Source organism: Puma concolor, chromosome B2, assembly GCF_028749965.1.
Source record: "Puma concolor isolate L17-30 chromosome B2, mPumCon1.1.hap2, whole genome shotgun sequence".
Classification (NCBI taxonomy): Eukaryota; Metazoa; Chordata; class Mammalia; order Carnivora; family Felidae; genus Puma; species Puma concolor.
In genome coordinates this window covers 95,182,259-95,203,634 of record NC_141671.1, presented here as the reverse complement: position 1 = coordinate 95,203,634, position 21,376 = coordinate 95,182,259, and the positions used below count along the sequence as shown (strand labels likewise).

At 35.7% G+C, this 21,376-nt stretch overlaps 1 long non-coding RNA gene across 8 annotated transcripts in view; it reads left to right on the top strand.

Annotated features, from left to right (window-relative positions):
- The window catches only part of LOC147581115 (uncharacterized), a 1,011,143-nt gene that overhangs the window by 615,387 nt on the left and 374,380 nt on the right, over positions 1-21,376 (top strand). For 6 of the 8 annotated variants that reach the window (XR_015251431.1, XR_015251428.1, XR_015251427.1 and 3 more), the window contains 2 exons: positions 6,428-6,535; positions 10,479-10,573. The exons of the other annotated variants lie outside the window; for them this stretch is intronic. This is a non-coding gene — a long non-coding RNA (uncharacterized LOC147581115). The remainder of the gene's footprint in view (positions 1-6,427; positions 6,536-10,478; positions 10,574-21,376) is intronic. 8 annotated transcript variants of the gene reach the window in all.

The following is a 21,376-nucleotide window of genomic DNA, read 5'->3' as shown; positions in this document are numbered from 1 at the left end:
GAAAAAAAAAATCACAGGTCCCAAGATGGAACTTTTCAGGAGAGAGATGGAAATGCTAAGAGAAATTATACAATACAAAATATAGTATTTGAAATCAAGTAGTTATTGGATAACTTTAATTGCATAAAAATTAGTGAATTGAAGACAGTTTAATAGAAATTAACCAAAATAAGACAAATTTAAAATATCAAGCATCAGGGACCTGTGGGAAAGTATCAAGAGCTAAGTAGATGTAATTGAGGTCTCAGAAGTTATGGAGAAAAAAGTGGAACAGAAAAAATGTTAAGGGGCGCCTTGGTGGCTAGTTGGTTGAGCCTCATGATCTCACGGTTCGTGAATTCAAGCCCTGCATTGAGCTCCATGCTTATAGTGCAGAGCCTACTTGGGATTCTCTCTCTCCTTGTCTCTCTGCCTCTCTCCTTTCAAAAATAAATAAATAAACTTAAAAAAAAGGAAAAAAAAATTAAGACCTAATGCTTTCATGTGTTTTAAGTTTGGTAAAGAACATACCGGGGCGCCTGGGTGGCGCAGTCGGTTAAGCGTCCGACTTCAGCCAGGTCACGATCTCGCGGTCCGTGAGTTCGAGCCCCGCGTCAGGCTCTGGGCTGATGGCTCAGAGCCTGGAGCCTGTTTCAGATTCTGTGTCTCCCTCTCTCTCTGCCCCTCCCCCGTTCATGCTCTGTCTCTCTCTGTCCCAAAAATAAATAAACGTTAAAAAAAAAATTAAAAAAAAAAAAAAAAGAACATACCCACAGATTTAAGAAACTCAGTAAACTCAAGTAGAATAATGTGAAGGAAGCAAACCTAGGCAACACATAGTCATATTGCTGAAAACAAAAGATGAAGAGAATCTTAAAAGCAACCAGAGAAAGGACACATCTTCTACAGGAGGAAAAGAAAAAGGGATACAAGAATGATGACAATTTCTCATCAGTAAATGGAAGTTACGAGACAAAGAATGATACTTAATACTGAAAGAAAAAAGGAAGAAGTCACTCTAGATTTCTATATTCAGCAGACAGCACCTGGCATTTTAACACACGGTAACATTTTAGTTGTTATTGGTCAATATATTTAAAATATTATATTTATATTCCACATACAGTTTTGATTTTATTTTTGTATTCATGTGAGGAAAAAAAATTGCTCTACCCCTTTAGTTCCTCCTTTTCTCTTTGTGTCTCTTCTTAGGGAGAGAAAACTAATCTGGCTGAGCCTGATTCTGTGATATTAAGTGGTTGATGGTGACTCTGGGGCAGGACTGATTGATGCTCTATGTCAAATGTCTTTATTTGGGAAACTAGAACGGTACTTTGGCCAGGCCCTGGCCATTTAACTTCCTCTCTCTTCAGCTTCTTTCCTTGTATTCATTCAAGCTGGGCATCACATTCAAGTTCTGTCTTTGCTTTCTCTCACATGTGTTCTCATTTAGAGAGGCTGAGGGACTAGATAGGGCTAAAGCAAGAGCTGGTCTCATGTTTGGGACAGTTCTAGGTCAAGCTTTGGGTTCACACCAAATTTTCCAGGAAACTGTAAATGGGGTTCAAATTCAGTCAATGTAAAATAATCACTGCCTTTTTGGGGATCTCATGGGGAGTGTGGTGACTTTTTTAAGGCAGAATCTCACTCTTCTTGAGTGCTTTCACCAAAAAATCATTACACATTGCCATAGTGGATAATCACTTTAATAATAGCATCAGAAGGCCATAATTACATGTAGAAATCTGTTAAATTAAAATTATAAATACATTGAGTACATACATCCTGAGTACTGAATACTAGTTTAATAAACTTACATTAAAATCACTTTGTACAGCATTGTGATCAGTTTAATTTGGATTTTAGCGTATTCATGGCCTTCTGCCTACCATTATTCCAGTTAATAAAGTTGTAATTGGCATTTTTCATGCATCCATAATAAAATATTGATAATAATGACCTTGAGGTATTATAAATCCTGAAGTATTTTATGAATTTCTGAAAAAAGATTAAATGGCATTTAGCATAGTGTTAGTGGTATTAAAGGGGTATTATACAGCTAATAATATTTATTTAAAAGGGAAACTATGTTCTACACGGTATTAGATTATTTTATTAACTATGCTTTTAATTGGCTGATTATCCTAATAAAGAAAAGTAACTCTATTATAAATTTAGAACAAAAAATGCACATGAAGAGAGGCAATGAATACTATCTAGAATCCATAACCAAAAAACTGAAATTTTTGTTGCAACATAACACCTTAAATGTAAAAATGAGATAATTAGGGGATTAAAGAAGAGAAAATCAAATTTTGGATAAACTTCCTTGCTGATAAACCTAGAGGCATTACATACTATGTATGCATTTGCAGGTCAAGCAGCTTGGATTATTTTCCAAACCTAATACCCATAAAAAGCTCAATGAAATTAATAGACCTGTTCATTTCAATGGGAATATATTACCCTGAAAATGACTCCATGAATTCAGTATAGATGAATGGCTAGGATCTCATTCTGTTCACTCCTAATGCAATAAATATTAGGTGCTCACTGAGTAACTTACAAGAAAAACCAATGTAAAATACATGTATTTCAGAAAAATTTTTTTCATACAAGTGGATGAAACTTCCTTTAGTTTTTATTTTTGTAATGTTATAAATGAAATACGATCATTGTTTTGGCTACTCCTTAGGATGGTCCACTTATATAAATGTTATCTTAGAGTTCTTTGGAGTGCATATACATAGTATTTTTTATTAAATCTCAGAATGTAATTCTGCACATAGAAAGTCATGCCCATGAGACTGTTCTCCAAAGAGAGAGTGCATATTAAATACAGGACAGCGTGATACCTGATATATAAACATTATTGAATGAAAGAGTAGTGTAGCTGAATCAAATCTATGGTTTCCTGTCTTCCATTATACCATCCTGGATCTGGTCATCAAACAAGTATAAAAGCAACCAGTGCTACATAGTGGATTCCAGTTAGGGGGAGGTGAGGCTATTAAATTTTCCAAAGTTTCAGAATACATTTATAATGAACTATTTTGATTATGTCTTTGAATCCCATTAGGACTTGTCAACTTTTTACAAAACTGTGTTAGAAAAGAAGTAAGATGTATAAGCTAAAAATCCACACAAGAGTAAACAAACTAGTTTTTCAGGATATAGTATGGTGTCCTTGCTTTGGTAGCACTTATACTAAATATAGAATATAGTATGGAGAAAAAGAATTTGATATTAAGCTTCCTGGAAAAAATACAGATTGATAATAGGTATAAAATGCATTTTCCTGGCTTAAATTTTGGCAATACAGACATACCTGCCTTTCCAGGACACTCCTATTTTATGTCAGTTTGCAAGCTTGAATAACGCAATGAGGATGTAAATAATTGGCATTATTATCAAAATGAAAAATACTATATTATAACTAAACTTCTTACAGGAATTGTTGCCGAAGGTTTTCAACTAGTCAGATGTGTTGCATTCTTTACATGATTTACTTTCAAACTAAGTTAGGATTTCAGAGCATTTTGTCCAGTGATGAACATCCCTGGCTTAAGTAGGTTTCCCTGTGAATATACTCAGAACACATGGAATATATAAGACAGGCTTATACACAGTTAAATTATAGCTCACATGTGTAAAATTACTCTTTTTGTATTTTAACGGTGTATGCAAAACAATAACAATCATATCATAGACTACAGAAGGCCTTTCTTCCTTAGCATTAGAAAGGAATTCTTAAGTTCATGCAGTTGCTATGTTTGTAGAGAGTAAAATAAATGGAGATCAATAAATGCACTAGGAAAGTCCACTGTGTGTGTGTGTGTGTGCGTGTGCACACATATTTTTGTATGTGTATGCTAAATCTTTGTAAGATAGTAAATTATATAATAAAGGAATAATTTGCCTTTCTGTGCAAGTGTATACATTTATATTTTTACCTATTTGATTAAAAGAAATGTAAAGCATCATTTGGAGGTGGAATTGCTAACATTTTATGAGAGAAATACTTCAAAATTATTGCAATATTAGAAGGCCCATGATTGAATGGATATGGATTTTTTTAATGCTTATTTTTGAGACACAGAGAGAGCAGGAGCAGGGAAGGAGCAGAGAGGGAGACACAGAATCCGAAGCATGCTTCAGGCTCTGAGCTGTCAATGCAGGGCCTGAAACAGGGCTCGAAGCCACGAACTGTGAGATCATGACCTGAGCTGAAGTCGGATGCTTAACCGACTAAGCCACCCAAGCACCCCTGAATGGACATGAATTTTGAAGTTTATTTAGCTTCTTCATCATGTCACCAGCTGCTGCTTTAGCCAATGTTCTTTCCCCTAAGGTTCCAGATAATATAGCATTATATCCTGTATTTTACCTCTCTAAGGGCATAGACGGGTCAAATAAGAATTCCCAAGTCATCTAAGAAAAGTTATGATTCCCTCCTTTAAAAGGAGATGGTATTTATTAACTCCATGGAAGTTACTTTCATTCTTTTTTAATGTAACTGACTCACATTTTCATTTCTTTTCTGTAAACTCTCCCAACAAACTGTAGGTATGATTTTGTTGTTTTTGTTATTGCCACGTGATTGGTTTGTTTAAGGATGCTAGTAACCCTCCCCTGTACCCCTAACTTGCTGTTCCCAGTGCAGATGATGTATCTAAGTGACAAAATCTTCATTGAGGCACTTCACATACAATGCAGAGGTACCTGGAAACCATAATTGTGTTATGGACCCCAAACTACACAGGAAACTATCTCCAGTCAGCCCCGTGCTCATATAACTACAATACAGATTTTCACCAGCCCATCAGCAGTGCACAGAGACCGAGATTTTCCTGATATGGAACAAAGACAGCCAGCAGTCTTTCATCTTTAAAAGGTCTACCACATTCTTCTCCCTAGAAAAACCATTCCCGAGGGTCTACCTGGCACTGTGCAGAGAGTTAAGTGGGACCCCCCACTTAACAGTAAAACAGCTTCTCAAAACATTCCGGTTTTTAGTGTCTAATTAGAGACAAAGAGAAACAGCTGTAAGACCTCAAGTGAGGTTGGATGGGGGGAGAGATTCATTAAAAATACAAGTCCATGGCTGAAAGTGACCAAGAAAACTGTTAGCCTCCTGGGAATTTACAGGTACTTGTTGGTCTCATTGCATTTTCTCGCAGGCTACAGGTGAAGTGTGGAAAATGTTCTCTGTCTGCGAGATGCATTGTTACTCTGGCTGACATCTAGAATTAAAAAGAGCAATTCCTTCCAAAAATCGGACAGTTTTCCTTTTTTAATCGTTGGAGTTTACCTTACTGAAATGTAAATTTCATATCATTTGAAAAATAGAATTGGCAGAGGAGAGAAAGACAAGCCTCTCTAAGAAAGTGCAAAGTTTTTGAAGTATCTCATGAAAAGAGGAGCCCCTCCTGGCACTTTTACCCTCCCCTTCATTTAAGCATTTATAGAAGTACTGGGTGATAGATCTGTTTACCACATATGTAAATAATCAGAAGAATGTTAGAAAATAGGGTGTTTTATAAAAGAAAACTCAGGCTTTTTAAGTTCAAGTTCAGTGATGTCACTATTACTACTACTTTAAGTTATTCTGGGAAAGCTGGAATTCGTGATGAATTTGTGACATGCTGCTCTTCCTAACACTGTGTAACTATTAGGATCTTGTCAGGGTGATGCAGGGGACAGCTTTCTAAAATTGCTCTGTTTTACACAGCAGTGGCCCTCTTCCCTATACTATCTCCCTTTCAGTGAGGAGGACCTAGAGAAGAATTAACTACAGAGGGAATCTGATCATGAATTTTTAGTTGATTGAGTGATGATATCCAAGCAACGCAGATGCCCTTTATAAAGCATCTGGGCACAGTGTGTAACTGATATTCTCCCTTTGGTTTAAAGCCAGAGGCAATAAATCTATTTAATATCTTTGAGTTTTATGGGTTTCTCTTGAAGAATTTCTCCTATACAAATGATGTCTTAAATGTGTGCTGTTTTCTTACCTCAGACTCATTTAAGCTTTAGATTTCAATAGTGACTATCTTTTATTACTCAATAATGGAGGAAAGCAGTAGCTGGAAATGGTTTGTGGAAATATATATTTCTGTATGAGAAATGCCAAACAGTTTTCCCTTCCATAACGGAGTCTGAGTGGATAGCATTCTGTATTTCTGCTTAGCTGGCAGGAAGATGCAGGACTGTGTCCACTTTCTCCTTCAAATGCTGCTTTAAAAGAACTGAAGGTACTTCCTCAGGGAAGTTTGCATCTTTTACAAACTGTGAGGTATATATCTGCATCTTGAATGCAAACCTATAACCAAAAATTCTCCTAAAATTTATATAGGATGTTAATATTCCTCTTTGACACTGAATGACAAATTTGGATAGAATTTGAGTGTCCCTCCAGCTTCTACAATGACATGGTATTCTTTTTTAGGAGGGTTCTCCAAGAAACTTTTGGGCAAATTTGAAAAGACATCTGGGGATGTTTGAAGTTTGCCTCCTGGGGAAAAAAAAACATTCAGTGTTCCTGGTTTTCAGTAATGTAAGTGGAAAGTTGCTTTTGTTTTTTTTATTTTACATTTACTTATGTCTTTTTTTTATTTTTCAATTTTTAAAATAATTTTTTGAAGTATAATTAACATGCAATATTACATTAGCTTCAGGGGGACAAGATATTGATCAACAATTCTATACATTTACTGAATGCTCACCATGATAAGTATAGTGGTCATCTGTCACCATACAATGTCACCATACTTACTATATTATTGACTATATTCCCTTATGCTGTAATTTGCATCTCTGTGACTTATTTTGTTTTGTTTTATTATTGCTTATTTTAATTTTTAATTTAAATTTTAGTTAATATGCAGTGCAATATTGGCTTCAAAAGTACAATTCAGTGAATCATCACTAACATACAACATCCAGTGCTCATCACAAGTGCCCTTCTTAATACCTTTCACCCATCTAGCCCATCTCCCCCCTGTAAGCTTCCTCCATTAACCCTCTGTTTTCTATCAATAAGAGTCTCTTGTGGTTTGTTTCCCTTTCTTGTCTTTTCCTAACCTTCCCATATGTTCATCTGCTTTGTTTCTTAAATTCCACATATGAGAAAAATAAATTCAAAATGGATGAAGGACCTAAATGTGAGGTAGGAAACCATCAAAATCCTAAAGGAGAACATAGGAAGCCCCTTTGACCTCAGCCATAGCAACTTCTTATTAGACACATCACTGAAGGCAAGAGAAATGAAAGCAAGCATGAACTATTGGGACATCATCAAGATAAAAAGCTTCTACACAGTGAAGGAAACAATCAACAAAGCTATAAGGCAGCCTCCAGAATGGGAGAAGATATTTGCAAATAACATATCTGATAAAGGGTTAGTATCCAAAATCTATAAAGATCTTATCAAACTCAATACCCAAAAGATAAACAAGCCAGTTAAGAAATGGACAGAAGACATGAATAGACACTTTTCCAAGGACATCCAGATGGCTTACAGACACATGAAAAGATAGTCAACATCACTCATCATCAGGGAAATACAAATCAAAACTACAATGAGATACCACCTCACACCTGTCAGAACCTGACAGCACTAAATTAACAACACAAAAAACAACAGGTGTTAGCAAGGATGCAGAGATAGGGGGACTCTCTTCCACTGTTGGTGAGAAGACAAACTGGTGCATCCACTCTGGAGAACAGTATGGAGGTTCGTCAAAAAACTAAAAATGGAACTACCCTATGATCCAGCAATTGCACTATTAGGTATTTACCCAAAGGATACAAAAATACAGATTTGAAGGGGTACATGCACCCCAATGTTTATAGCAGCATTATCAACAATAGCCAAATTATGAAAACAGCCCAAGTGTCCATTGACTTATGAATAATAAAGATGTGGTGTGTGTGTGTGTGTGTGTGTGTGTGTGTGTGTGCATACACACACATATACATTCACAATGGAATATTACTCAGCTATCAAAAAGAATGAAATCTTGCCATTTGCAATGGTGTGGATAGAGCTAGAATGTGTTATGCTAAGCAAACTAAGTTATTCAGAGAAAGATAAATATCATATGATTTCACTAATATGTGGAATTTAAGAAATTTGCTTTCTTAGGAGGAGTTAGGCTTGGGCAATCTATAGAAAGCAGGGGTTGCATCTATATGGAAAGAAACATACATCTGAAAATTTAGGTAATTCTGGTAAAGCACCTAACTACTAGAGCTCTGGAATCTCCTCAAAACGTTTAGATTTTTGGCCAGAACAGGAATGAAACTCTGCTTCACCTGTGAATATTCAGGAAGTTCAGAGAAATTTGGCTCATGTGGCTGAGAGTGGAGCATGACTAGTGCTCAGTATTTTTAAGTGTGAAGGATACTTTGTTTATGGGACAAAATTTGATAATCTTCATGAACTTTTATGCTTAGTATCTGATAGTAGAAAATATCTTATTATGAATACAATACTGTTTTTGAATAGAGTTTTGGTGCACCTGGGTGACTCGGTTGAGCATCCAAATCTTGATTTCGGCTTAGGTCATGATCCCAGGGTCATGGGATCAAGCCCCATGTAGGACTCTGCGCTGAGCATAGAGCTTGCTTATGCTTGCTCTCTCTCTCCCCCTCCCTCCCTCCCTTTCTCCCTCAAAAATAAAACATATAAATTTGATTTTTTTATCACAATATTATTTATATACATTCACAAAATAGTAGTGTAACCTTATAACTTAAAACCCCCAGGTGTCTACAGTCTGTAGTTATAGATGAGTTCATATTAACAGTACAAAGTTATGCTTCTTTGACTAATGTTACATACTTCAGGATCTCATTTCCTTCTCTTACTGTGTCAATATCTTTCTAGTCCATGTATTTCTGAGAATTTCTGTGATTTTTCTCACGTGTAGGCACAAACAGCCCTCCCATGTTCTTTCACTCCAGAGCCCCTCATTAATAATGTCTATTACTAGTAAAGAAGTCACATGATGGTGACTCTGCCTGATACAATCCCTGCAATAACTTCCAGATACAAAAGGATCAGTAGCTTATCAACTGAGGGCCAGAAGAGATGATGGATGTGCTCAACACAGGGCAGCTGGGTAGATAAGTAGTCAGCAGAGAGCTTTAGGAGACAGCACCACCTAGAGCTCTCCTCCAATTCTAAGTGAAATCTGGTCATTGTTGGTAGGCACTTGGCCCAGGTAGCACTTTCAGGTGAGCAAAGATTATTCTCTCATGCTTTAGGCATGGTATCATCCTCATTTCCTAGTAACACCTTCTAGAAGACTGACCCAATTATTGACCTCCTTTTCAAAGTTGTGTGTGTGTGTGTATGTGTGTAAATTATATGGTTTAAACAACCAACCATTGTTGTGCTAATACCATAAATAAGGGTTTTTGTCTTTTTTTCTTCAGATAAGTCTGATAATTCAGTTTAGTCAGGTTTTGGTTTCAATACACAGCTTAATACTGCTTTCTCTTAATTTCTCATATTGACATATTTTACATGCTATAGTTATATAGTCCCTGGGAAAATATGTGATGAGAATTATTTTCCAGATAAGATTGATAGGAAGCCAAAAGATGAAAACTGTTCAAATGTATCTATCAATGGATGAATAAACAAAATGTAGTATATCCATAAAATGGAATATTACTCAGTCACAAAAAGGAATGAATCCTTTGACTCCTTTTTGATGGGCCTTGAAAATATAATGCTAAATGGTAAGCCTTGAAAGAGAGATGAGCCTTGAAAGTAAATGAGCCTTGAAAACATAATGATAAGTGAAAGAAGCCAGACTTGAAAGGTAACATATTATATGATTTCATCTTTATGAAATATCCAGAATAGGTATAAACATAGAAAGAAAAAAGGATTGATGGTGGCCAGGGGCTGGAGAAAGGAAGGGCTGGAGAATGACTGCCTAATGGGTATGGGGTTTTTGTTGGGGACAATGAAATAATTTTAAAACTTGATAGAGGTGATGGTACCACAAAATCATGAATGTACTAAGGGCCACTGAATGATAGACTATATATGGGTAATTTTGTTATGTAAACTTCACCTCTCCTCCCGCCAAAAAAAACAAAAGAATTAATAGAATATTTCTTTTTTTTAATAGGATATTTCCATTTGACTTCAAAGTAATCTATTAATTAAAATTTAATCCTTTAATATTTTTTTAAAGTTTAATTATTTTGACAGAGATAGAGACACTGCAAGCAGGGGAGAGGCAGAGAGAAAGGGAAAGAGAGAGAATCCCAAGCAGGCTCCTTGCTGCCAGCTGTGGAGCCCAACACGGGGCTTGAACTCACAAACCGTGAGATCATGACCTGAGCTAAAACCAAGAGTCAGTCCCTTAACCAACTGAGCCACCCAGACGCCCCAATCCTTTAATAATTTTTACACAACATTGTTTAGGTTGTAAGAATCTCATCTAATTTTGCATTGTTTAATTTATTCATGATGATAGGCTGCAAGATATTCTAATAGGAACCAAAAGACATCCTCTTCCACATCCACGATGTCAGCCTATTTTTGATCAAGATATCCCCAAGACTGATCAGAGTAAGTGAAAATGGTTCAATTAACAATATTTTTTGTACCAGTCTCAGGACTTTTACTGAGATATATCATTTCAGCAGTACCTTTTTGTCATAAATCTATGTATTAATTAGGGTATCTGTTAAGAAACACTGGGTTAAGTAAGCAGGAGTAACAAACAACTCCTATATCTCAGTGGCTTAATGCAGCAAAATTTATTTCTTGCTTATACTGTATGTCTATAACTGGTCAGCTGGTCAGTTCATCACAGATCCTTAGAACATCCACCATTGCTAATGGTTTTGTTGGTCAGACTAGAGAGAAAAAACATTTCTGATGGCAATCAATAGTGTCTATCCATAATGGTAGATACATACCATTGTTTTTCCTAAGTCATTAATCACAACTACTCATATAATCTCATACAACCTCAAGAGGACCAGAAAGCACAATACTACTTTGTGCCAAGAAGTTAAAGAGCTGAAAATAATGGCAAATAGCACTAATACCTACCATAATGAATAAGCATGATCTTCTAGGTTGTCAATTAGACCAACTTTACAGATTATCACAACTTCAAAACCGTTTGTCATCTGTTTCTTTCTGTTATTGTTGAAAGCCCTGCATTCTTTATATTCCTGTTTATACTTTTAACTATAGCATTTCTCAAATTTTATTCAAATCAAATCATTGGTCACATAAGTGGAAGGATATATTAACAATAGTTTAAAAGGATGTCTGAGATTTGGAACATTGAACAACTACAAAAAATTCTCTAGTTATCTCAATATTCGAGGCAGTAGGTTACTCTATTAAGCATGCTATCTCCTTTAAGTAGAATTGTCCCTTGGTCTGAACTCACTGTTATATCTTCCAAAAATAACTAATTTCTCTTTGGTAATTTTGAAAAAAAAAAAGGTTATTTATTTTGAGAGTGAACATGAACAAGGGATGAATAGAGAGAGAAGGAGAGAGAAGGAATCCCAATCAGGCTCTGTGCTGTTAGCACAGAGCCCATCACAGGACTCGAACTCAGAATCTGTGAGATCAGGACCTGAGCTGAAACCATGAGTCAGACACTCAACTCTCTGAGCCACCCAGGTGCCCCATCTTTGGTGCTTGACTAGTGACAAATCATACCTCTTATAATATTTTATACTTCAATCTCATTTCAATTTTTTATCTTCTAACAAATCATCATAAAATGTATGTTCTCAAAGCAGAAGTAAAAATTTATATCTTAATGAAAATTTGATGGCACATGAAGGAAGGGAATATTGCTCTTCTCTCTGTCGTTCTCCTTTGCTTTCATGCAGGCCACTCCTTATCATTAACTGAGGGTTTGGGGATTTGATGTAAATATTGTCCCACATCAAATTTATTAAAATATCCATATAAAATACACATACCACTGCTTAGTGTGACATTTCCTTGCCTTTTGAAATTACTTTCTCCTTTATCTCCACTTCCCTCAGCCACCACTTCCATACTGTACCTGCACCTTGTCATCACCCAAACCTGACAGACACCGTTACCTTCTGTTGGAAGCACTTAAAAGTTTCCTAGCTGGTTTTTGTCCTATAGATTACTCCTTTCTAAAACATCCCAAACATTGCCATTGTAGTAATATATTCTAAAGGCAAATCTGATCATATCAATTTTCTCTTTAAAAAAAATTTTTTTTTCAACGTTTATTTATTTTTGGGACAGAGAGAGACAGAGCATGAACGGGGGAGGGGCAGAGAGAGAGGGAGACACAGAATCGGAAACAGGCTCCAGGCTCTGAGCCATCGGCCCAGAGCCCATCGCGGGGCTCGAACTCACAGACCGTGAGATCGTGACCTGGCTGAAGTCGGACGCTTAACCGACTGCGCCACCCAGGCGCCCCTCAATTTTCTCTTTAAAACCCTTCGGTAACAGTTGAGATGTGGTCTAAATTCCTTCGCATGTCATACAAGACCTTATCTAACTCTCCCCCTCCTCACTTTTAAACATCATTCCTGCTACTCTCACTTGCTTATTTCACTTTATTTTTAATAGTTTTTTTAAATTAATTAATGTATTTTGAAAAAGAGAGGGAGCAGAAGAGGTGGAGAGAGAGGGGGAGAGAGAGGGAATCTTAAACAGGCTCCACACTATCAGCGTCAAGCCTGGTGCAGGGCTCAAACCATGAAATTATAGCTTGAGCCAAGATCAAGAATTGGATGCTTAACCAATGAGCTGCCCAGGTGCCCTTCATTTCACTTTGGATCTACTTGTAGTCCCACGAATATGCCATCAATTCCCTTGTTTCTGCACCTTATACCTGGTGTCCCTTCTTCCAGGAAGCCTCACCTCTCATGTCTTCAGCAACTTCTTGTTTATCCATCACTTCTTAGCCCCTTTCCAGAGTCTTCTCTGATACAGCAAGACCCTTCTTTCTGGCTTTCATATACTTTGAGTGTATGTTTATCATGATCATAAATGCTTCCCTATATTCTTTGTAAGCTTAGCCAAAAATAAACGTTCACTTATAATTGTTTAATAAAATCTGTGATTTCCTGTAGAAGAGTCACTTCAGCATAGAGCAACACAGCTGACTGAGGGAACAGGCCATGGTGTATTCGCAAGTGACGAGGGATGGAAATTGATTTGAGGGATTACTCATCATGAGATATTCAGAGGCTAGTGTATTTTTGTAAAACAGATTATGTATAATTTAGCTTTTGTAGAAAAACATTTATTTTTCTATAAGAAACATTTTTGTAAGAAATATTTCTTTATTGAGCATAAAGTATTGGTGCTGGACTTGGTTGTGAGTCCAGCTGAGACCAGCAGAGAGGTTTGTTTTTTTTTTTAACCTTAAACCAAGGATAAAAACACTGAAGCAAAACTTCTTTTGCACAGATGTCTCTAGTATGATGGAAACACTAGAACAAGGTCAATGTAGTATGAACATCGAATAACACTGAAAAAAATCCTGAATTTAGAGTGAGGAAAAACTGAATTCTGTTATTAGCTTTCCGTTTGCCAGCCATAGACCTTGGGTAACTTTTCAGACTTCCTGAATTTTTAGGTGCTTATTTTTCTAAAATGGTGATAACAATGAACTGTACCACTGTGCCTCGCAAGATGCTATTATGATCCAATTGGACAAAATAGGTGGAAGTACTTAAAACACCATAAAGACATATAGAAATATAAGACAGTATAAGCATAAGTCATGTACAATTATCTGCAATATTATTGTAAAATGAAAGTGGAGATTTAAAATACCTCCTCTGTGGCAGTGACAACTGAAGTTCCGCATGACTTGTCTAGAATCTTATATAAAGTCCCAACATGAGGTTAAAACAAAAATAAACCCAGTCTGTTATATTTACCAGCAAGGAATTTTTCTGCACTTGAAATGGGGAAAGGAAATATTGAGGAAAATGGATATGATTTTCGGTATGCTGTCTTCAAGAATGGAAAACTAAAAACAAACAACTTGAGGAAATTTTTAAAAAGGTGAAGTGAAATATCAATCTGTGAGCAACACCTAAGTCATATTCCACTCTTGGATGTGTGTGTGTGTGTGTGCGCGCGCGTGTGTGTATTGCTGGCGTGAGTGGCTATAATCATAAACTTTAGTTTACAGATCTCTGTCAGTGAGTTATAATATTTGTAACTAATTTAAAAATGGAAATAATTTCATGATCTTCAGCATAACTTCAGTAATCTCTGTTTTACTCCTGAATTTTTCTCATTTTTCGGCTGTTTACAGTCCTCTTGCTTACCAAAACCTAAGTTTTCTCCCAAACTCCAGCAATAGTGATAGTTTTGGTGTGATGGTGGGGTGGTCAAGAGCTGACCACCAAGAAAGAATTCTTGAAGACATCTTTATTGCAAAAGGTGATTTTTATTAAAGCACAGGGACAGGACCCATGGGCAGGAAGATCTGCACCGGGGTTGTGCTGGGTAACTCATTATATACCCTCAGGTTGGGAGAGGGTCAGGGATAGAGTAAGCCTCTAAGGAATTTTGGAAGCAAGGTTTCCAGGACCTTGAGGGGCTAGCTATTTCTATAAAAATGCCATTTATTGCCGTTTAATAAAACCTCAGTCATGAGACCTTTCAGATGTATATGAGGGTGCGGGGCGGGGGGACATAAGCTTGGAGTATGATTGCCAGCATATATCTTGGGGCAGTTGAGATGAAGAAAGAAGACCTACAGGATCCTCCACATTGGGATAACGTTAAGCTAAGATTCTCCTTTGCCCCTAGCAAAGTGTCATCATTAAGGCAGCTGAGCTCTTAGAGTGAGGGCACTCTGCTGGTTTCAAGGAATTGTCAGTGGGCTGTAAGCAGTAAGGGAATTTAATTTTTCATTTACTTTGGTTCCCACATTACCATGGAAAGCACTTAAATCCTTCTCTTTTGTTCTTGAGTAGCCAGAAGTGTCTGGGGAATATCACACATATTCCACCTGTGGTGGGTGGGGTGGGGCTGTTAGCTTGTATTTTGCCCTCAGCTTGCCTCATGCTCCCTCATCAATAAGACTTTGCACTCCTCAGCTCTATTCTTTGTCTTAGCTTATTGATAGGTTTAGCTGACATCTCTAGTCAAGTCCATTACCTTCCTTCTGTCACTAAATAATTCTAATTTCCATCACAGATAACTGAACTATTGAGTGACAAAGAATGAGAAAAAAAAGAGAAGAGGGGAAACATTCATATGTTAATTGTCTTGCAATCTTATTTAAAACCATACATAATACAAGGTGGTAAATAATGATTATGAAGACAATCTAAAAAAACTATGAAGACAATAACCATAGTAATTGGGACTCTTGGTTAAAAATACCACAAATTCACTTCTGTCCTAGGCAGAATGAGGAAATTATGGGATGGGTGCTAAAGGTGCCTTATTTCATACCAGGAAGGGTATAATCATTGGAGAGCCAAGAGTCAACTGATTTCCTTTACAAAGTTAATTTCTACTGATTCCCCTGACCCCCTTATTTTCCTTATGCACCCTTTTTTTCCTCCAGCTCCCATCTATGCTTTTTCCTGTCTGTGTGTTGCATACATTTTCCTGAGGCAGGTAGAGTATATTTCTCTATCTGCCAGAGAATATAGTTGTCAACAGCCCCCATGTTTCAATTTTTGCAACTCCCAGTAGAATAGGAGGTACTCATTGGTATGTATGTGTATTTCCAGCTTCTGAAATTAAAAAGGAAGTAAAACAACAGAAAAGAGCTCTTATGAGCCATACCCCTTTTAATGGATCAATAGTGGGAAGAGAGGAAGAGAACTAAGATTCCATACCACTCTTGTGCAAACTCATGAGTAGGGTAAAGGAGCAGTTCCTAGAAGAAAGGCAGATATTTCTGCTATTAACTTCTCAACCAAAACAAAATGAAAAAGACACACAGCTACTAAAATGTGATTTTTTTAGCTGCTCTTTTATATTTTCAGAAATGCCTTTTATATGAACAGCATGTTCTATTTTTAGTGTGTAATTAGTATTTGGAATTCTCATTCCTCCAAGGGACTGAAAGAAGTCAAGTCAGATTAAAGAAATGTATAATGGCCAATTCTTTGTTTGCTAATTGTACTTTAGGGCATAAACTGTATTAGAGTGTTCAGTACCATGATTTTTTCCTCAAAAAATAAAAGCACACTAAGCATAATTTCTTTGGAAAATTGGTATTGTGGTAAGGAATGCAGTGGAAGCCTTCTCAGAAGAAAGGAAGGCAATGTGCAATGTGATCCAATCAACTCCTATATACATATGCATAACTTTGACTCAACTTGGACTTGGACTGTGTCCAATCAGACTATATGTGTCACTATATATAGGAGACAAAGAACTAGAAATTGCATAAAAGACTATACTCTGCCATGCTCAGGGCTCAGCATTTTTGGGGTCTTAGCCCACTAAGCCTGTGGAAGCACAAATAAATTTGCTTCCTGGACAAAAAGCCTTGGTGTCCCGTGTCTCTGTGTGAGAATCCAGCTACATTATCTATCATGTTTTATTTTCTACCTTTTTTTGTTATTTAAGTCATTTATGAAGGATTTTTTTCTTTCAATGAAATAATGATTCTGTATTGGCACATAAAACTACAGCAGATTCTGTTTGTTTGATTTAAATTTCTATTTTATTACAGTTATTGCTAAATTTGTAGTATAAACATGGATAAAAATTCACATAGGATTCATATTATGTAAACATATTATTTTCCATTAATTTTATTCGAAAAATCTATATATTCCAGTAGGGACATTTATGTTAAATATTAAAAATATCCTTGAAGTTAAAACAAAGCAAGTCATGTTACAGAGAAAAGATATCACAGCAATACTATCCCCTTTAACAATAACAGCTAAATGTGGAGTTCTAGTTGTTCTCCTGTGAGTATCCAATAATTATTTTTAGTTGGTTGTGCATTTTAGATACAGAATAGGTCAATATAATAGAAGAAAATGATAACACTAACTTAAAAAGATTCATGTAACATTATTTATAAATAGCAAGGAATTTATAATTTGGACTGTCCAAAAACTCTTTCAAAAATTCTTTCTTTTTTCAAGTTAGTGGGTTTTTATATCTTGAGGAAAAACTCTGTTTGCACTTATGAGTCTTTTTCAAGAGAAATACTTAAATATTACCTCTGGTCATCTAGCGTCATTATCAATGGGATATGTTTTACAATGTCAGCCAGTGCTTTCAAAAAATAAACCAAGTTTACTAGAGTAAAATCTGGCTTGATTATAATTTTCTCTTTTGTATCAGTCAAGACTTCTGAACATCTATAGTTCAATAACTATCCTCAAAATATGATACTCATGAACTCTAGGAATCTGAAGTGCAATGTGAGTTATTGTGATTAAAGTGTATTTAGTATGGAGGTAGAATAAAATGTATTTTTACTGGTATTCTAGTTCTTCTCTTCTTCCTTTCTCCCCTCTCCCTTTTTCTTTCTTCCTTCTCTTCCTTTTTTCCTCTTTTCAAATCATTCCATGCCTGTGTGTGTGGTAGCCTCTACTAATGAGAATATTTCATCAGAAACCCTTTTCTTTGATTCAGCAGGTGAACAGAAAGTTCTCTTTCATAGAACACCATTCTATTCCTCATTATCTGTAATAGGAAATCTTGTATAGTCATCATGGATCCACATCACATTGTTTAGGGAAGTATAAGGGTTTCTTTATTTAAAACAAATAAGATGTAATTTTGACTAAGGGCAGAGAGCAAAGGGGAAAATGATGATGATAAATCTCAGGAACTACAGAGACTGGTATTTTTTAACTTTTCTAAAGATGAAGATTCAGGCAACAGTTATGTTTAACCTGACATATAGCAGTTTTCCAGAAGGATACAATAACTTCTTGAGACTGGATATATATTTAAGAACTGCTGCCTTACCTTTACCAGCATTATCAACATCACACATTTGCATGCCAAAATGTATTTAATGTCATTTGTTACTTACTTATTTTTAAGAACATTTTGTTTTTTAGAGTAGTTTCAGGTTCACAGAAAAACTGAGCAGAAAAGACAGAAAATTTCTATGTACTCCCTGCACCCACACACATACACCTTCCCCCACTGTCAACATCCTGCAGCACAGTGGTAAATTTGTTATAATTAATGATCCTACATTAATGTATTGTTATCACCCTAAGTCTAGAGTTTATATTAGGGTTAATTCTTGGTGTTTTACATTTTAAGGGTTTTGAAAAGTATATAATGACATTTATCTGCCATTACAGTGTCATAAAATCCTCTATGCTCTTCCCATTCATCCTTTTCTCCTTCCTCACCCCTGGCAACCACTGATTTTGTTATTGTCCCCAAGACTTTGCTTTTTCCAGAATGTCATATAGCTGGAATCATATAGTATATATCATTTTCAAATTGGCTTCTCTCACTTAATAATATACATTTAAGGTTGCATGTTAATATGCACATAATAATACGCCTTTTCATAGCTTGATAGCTCCCTCAAGTTTAGTGTTGAATGATATTCCATTGTCTGGATGTACCATAGTTTTTAATCCATTTATCTCCTGAAGAACATCTTGGTTGCTTCCATGTTTTGACAATTATAAATAAAGCTACACTAAGCATCCATGTGTAGGTTTTCCTGTGGATATAAGTTGTCATCTCCTTTTGGTAATCACCCAGGTGTACAAATGCTGGATTGTATGGTTAAGAGCATGTTTAATTTTATAAGAAACTGCCAAATCGTTTTCCAAAGTGGTGTACCATTTTGCATTCCCACAAGTAATGTATGAGAACTTCTGTTGCACCACATCCTTGCTGGCATTTGGTTTTGTCAGTGATCAGGAGTTTGGCCATGCTAGTCTTGAACGTAGTATAGTAGTGGCACTTCTGTTATTTTTCATATTCTATTACTAAGACCAGATAATTAACCAGCTTTCAGTAGCATATAGAAACCAAGTTCCAAATGAAAACTGATTCCCAAAACATAGCCAGAACAATCAAACAAACCCAAGAAACTGAAAGAAACGTGTTAAGATAAGCTTAGTTACTTCTTGCATGCATGGACTATTTACATGGATTTAAGAATATTTGGTAAAATAGTTCATCTATCTAAAAACACTAAAGAAGATATCAAAGTGAAATGTGTTCTTAAACCAAGGACTTAAGTGTGTGAATCTTCTGAATGATGACAGCTATAGGTACTAGAAGGTGTATAATTTACCTTATGGCAGTTTAATTCGATATTTCCCCCTGAATACTATCAAAAAATGAAACTAATTACTACAATTTCAACAACAACAGAAACATGTAAGCAAACTTCATTGATACTATGTCTCCTAGCCTAGGAAACAAGAACATTTAGTGCTTTACACAAAAGGGATGTATTCATAAGGCTTGCCTTTTTTGTTGTTGTTGGAAATACTTAAAGGAAACATCATGTTTGCACACACCCATGTGTCCTATATTCTTTTAAAATCCCCTTTTTACACTCCCTGCTCTATGTGATGAAACCTATACATGGCTTTGTAAGTATTAATATATATGCATTTTAGATCTCTACAGCCTGTTTTCTCCTTCCCCTATCCCAAAATTTTCATGCTATTATATTCATTCTGTTTAATTACTTGTCTATTTTCTCTACATTGCTTTGGCTTTTTACTGTGTGTAAACTTATGTTTTAAAATAAAAAAAAAATTACTGATTCTCCACTACCATTATCACAAAACTTATCATGAAAAACAGTTTCAAATTCTTTGGAGATAGCTCAAATAAGTTTTGTGAATAAATTTCAAAGTGATGCCAAGAATAGGGATTATGAAACTTTTAGATGCATACAGTTTATAGGAAATTGTATTTGTCAAATTTGACTTGATATTTTATGGTCATACCCAAAGAATATGAGATAAACTTTCATAAATACTGAGTCATAAATAGTATACTCATATTTCAGCAAGTAAGAAAATAATATTGACATACTAATGTACCCAGAATTTATGTGTGATAGCATTTAGATAATTTAATATCAGCAATAATTTTGTGAGGAAGGTATTCTTCCCATTTTCCAATGAGAAGGCCTTAGCAAATGCTTTAATAAATTGATAATCTCAGTTTATGTATTCATGGAATGAGAGGCAGTCCACTAACATATGATTACTTAGCAACGATGTGTTCTAACGTCATATAAAGAAGTTGTAAATTTTAGATTTTTGAATTAAATAGTAACAATAAAAATAATGATTAAGACTTTTTATATACCAATTTTTAGAAGGTATTACTGAGAGTCTTTGAATAACTCCAAAATACTTTCATGAAATAAATGTTCCCCTAAATGAGACACTTTTCATTTAAACACAGTTGAGGACTCCCTTCCAAAAGGAGAATTTCCAAATTACCTCCCAATGTCCTCTATTAAAACAGATACCCTTTAAAACAGACAAATAAGCTTTTTCTCAATTTGTTACCCGTAAGGGAGTTACATTGTTCACAAGGAAATAACATGGATATTCTAAATAGAATGTTTTTGGATGCCTTTCATGAAACATCAGTGGGTCTTTAAAGAGACTTTATTGATTCTTCAGGCAGCACCTGAGGCAACCCAAGATCTATTGCTCTGTCACTTTAAAAGCGGCAGTAGACGTGCCACTTTTCCTAGGAGATCTTTCTCTTAAGACTTGAAAATTTCTACAAACCAATTGCATCTGTCATCTCCTGCTTGATCCACTGAGTCCCACAGGCCATGTCTGAATGGTTAGAAGCTATATTTTTGCTCAAAATACTTGTTGGAACAAATGCAATTTTAGGGCACAGACTCCATAAATGAAATCTAAGCATTCAAACCTATAAACATCAAGGAGAAGAGCAAAAGACTATGAAAGGAGGCAGGCTTAGTGAGATTCTGTGAAAGACAGCCTAGACTCACAGCCCTGGGTCACCTGGTATAGCATCTCAGAGCTATAACCTGTCTCTTGGTGGATTCTTCTAGGGAAGGAAAGCTCATTATTTGTTAAGGATATAAATTTCATTTTGGGGTAGAAAAGCTTTCAAAAGATGATCTTTGCTATTCCAGAACACAGTTTCCTCTAATTTAATTTATTGTGACTTTGAAGATTGCTATTTGGATGACATAGACTAAATATATTTTCTTTCATCTTTATTATACACATTCATTCTTGTCCATCTCCTTGGGAAGCACTGGATTTTGCAATGTTCCTTAAAGTTTTCAATTAAAAAATATATAAAATATAAAGTAAAAAGAAAAGATGAGTAAAAATTTTAAGTAGTTCTGGATCAATGTACAAATTAACCAGAACTCACAGACCCTTCTTTTTTCTTGGTTTTGGCTTAAATTTTTGG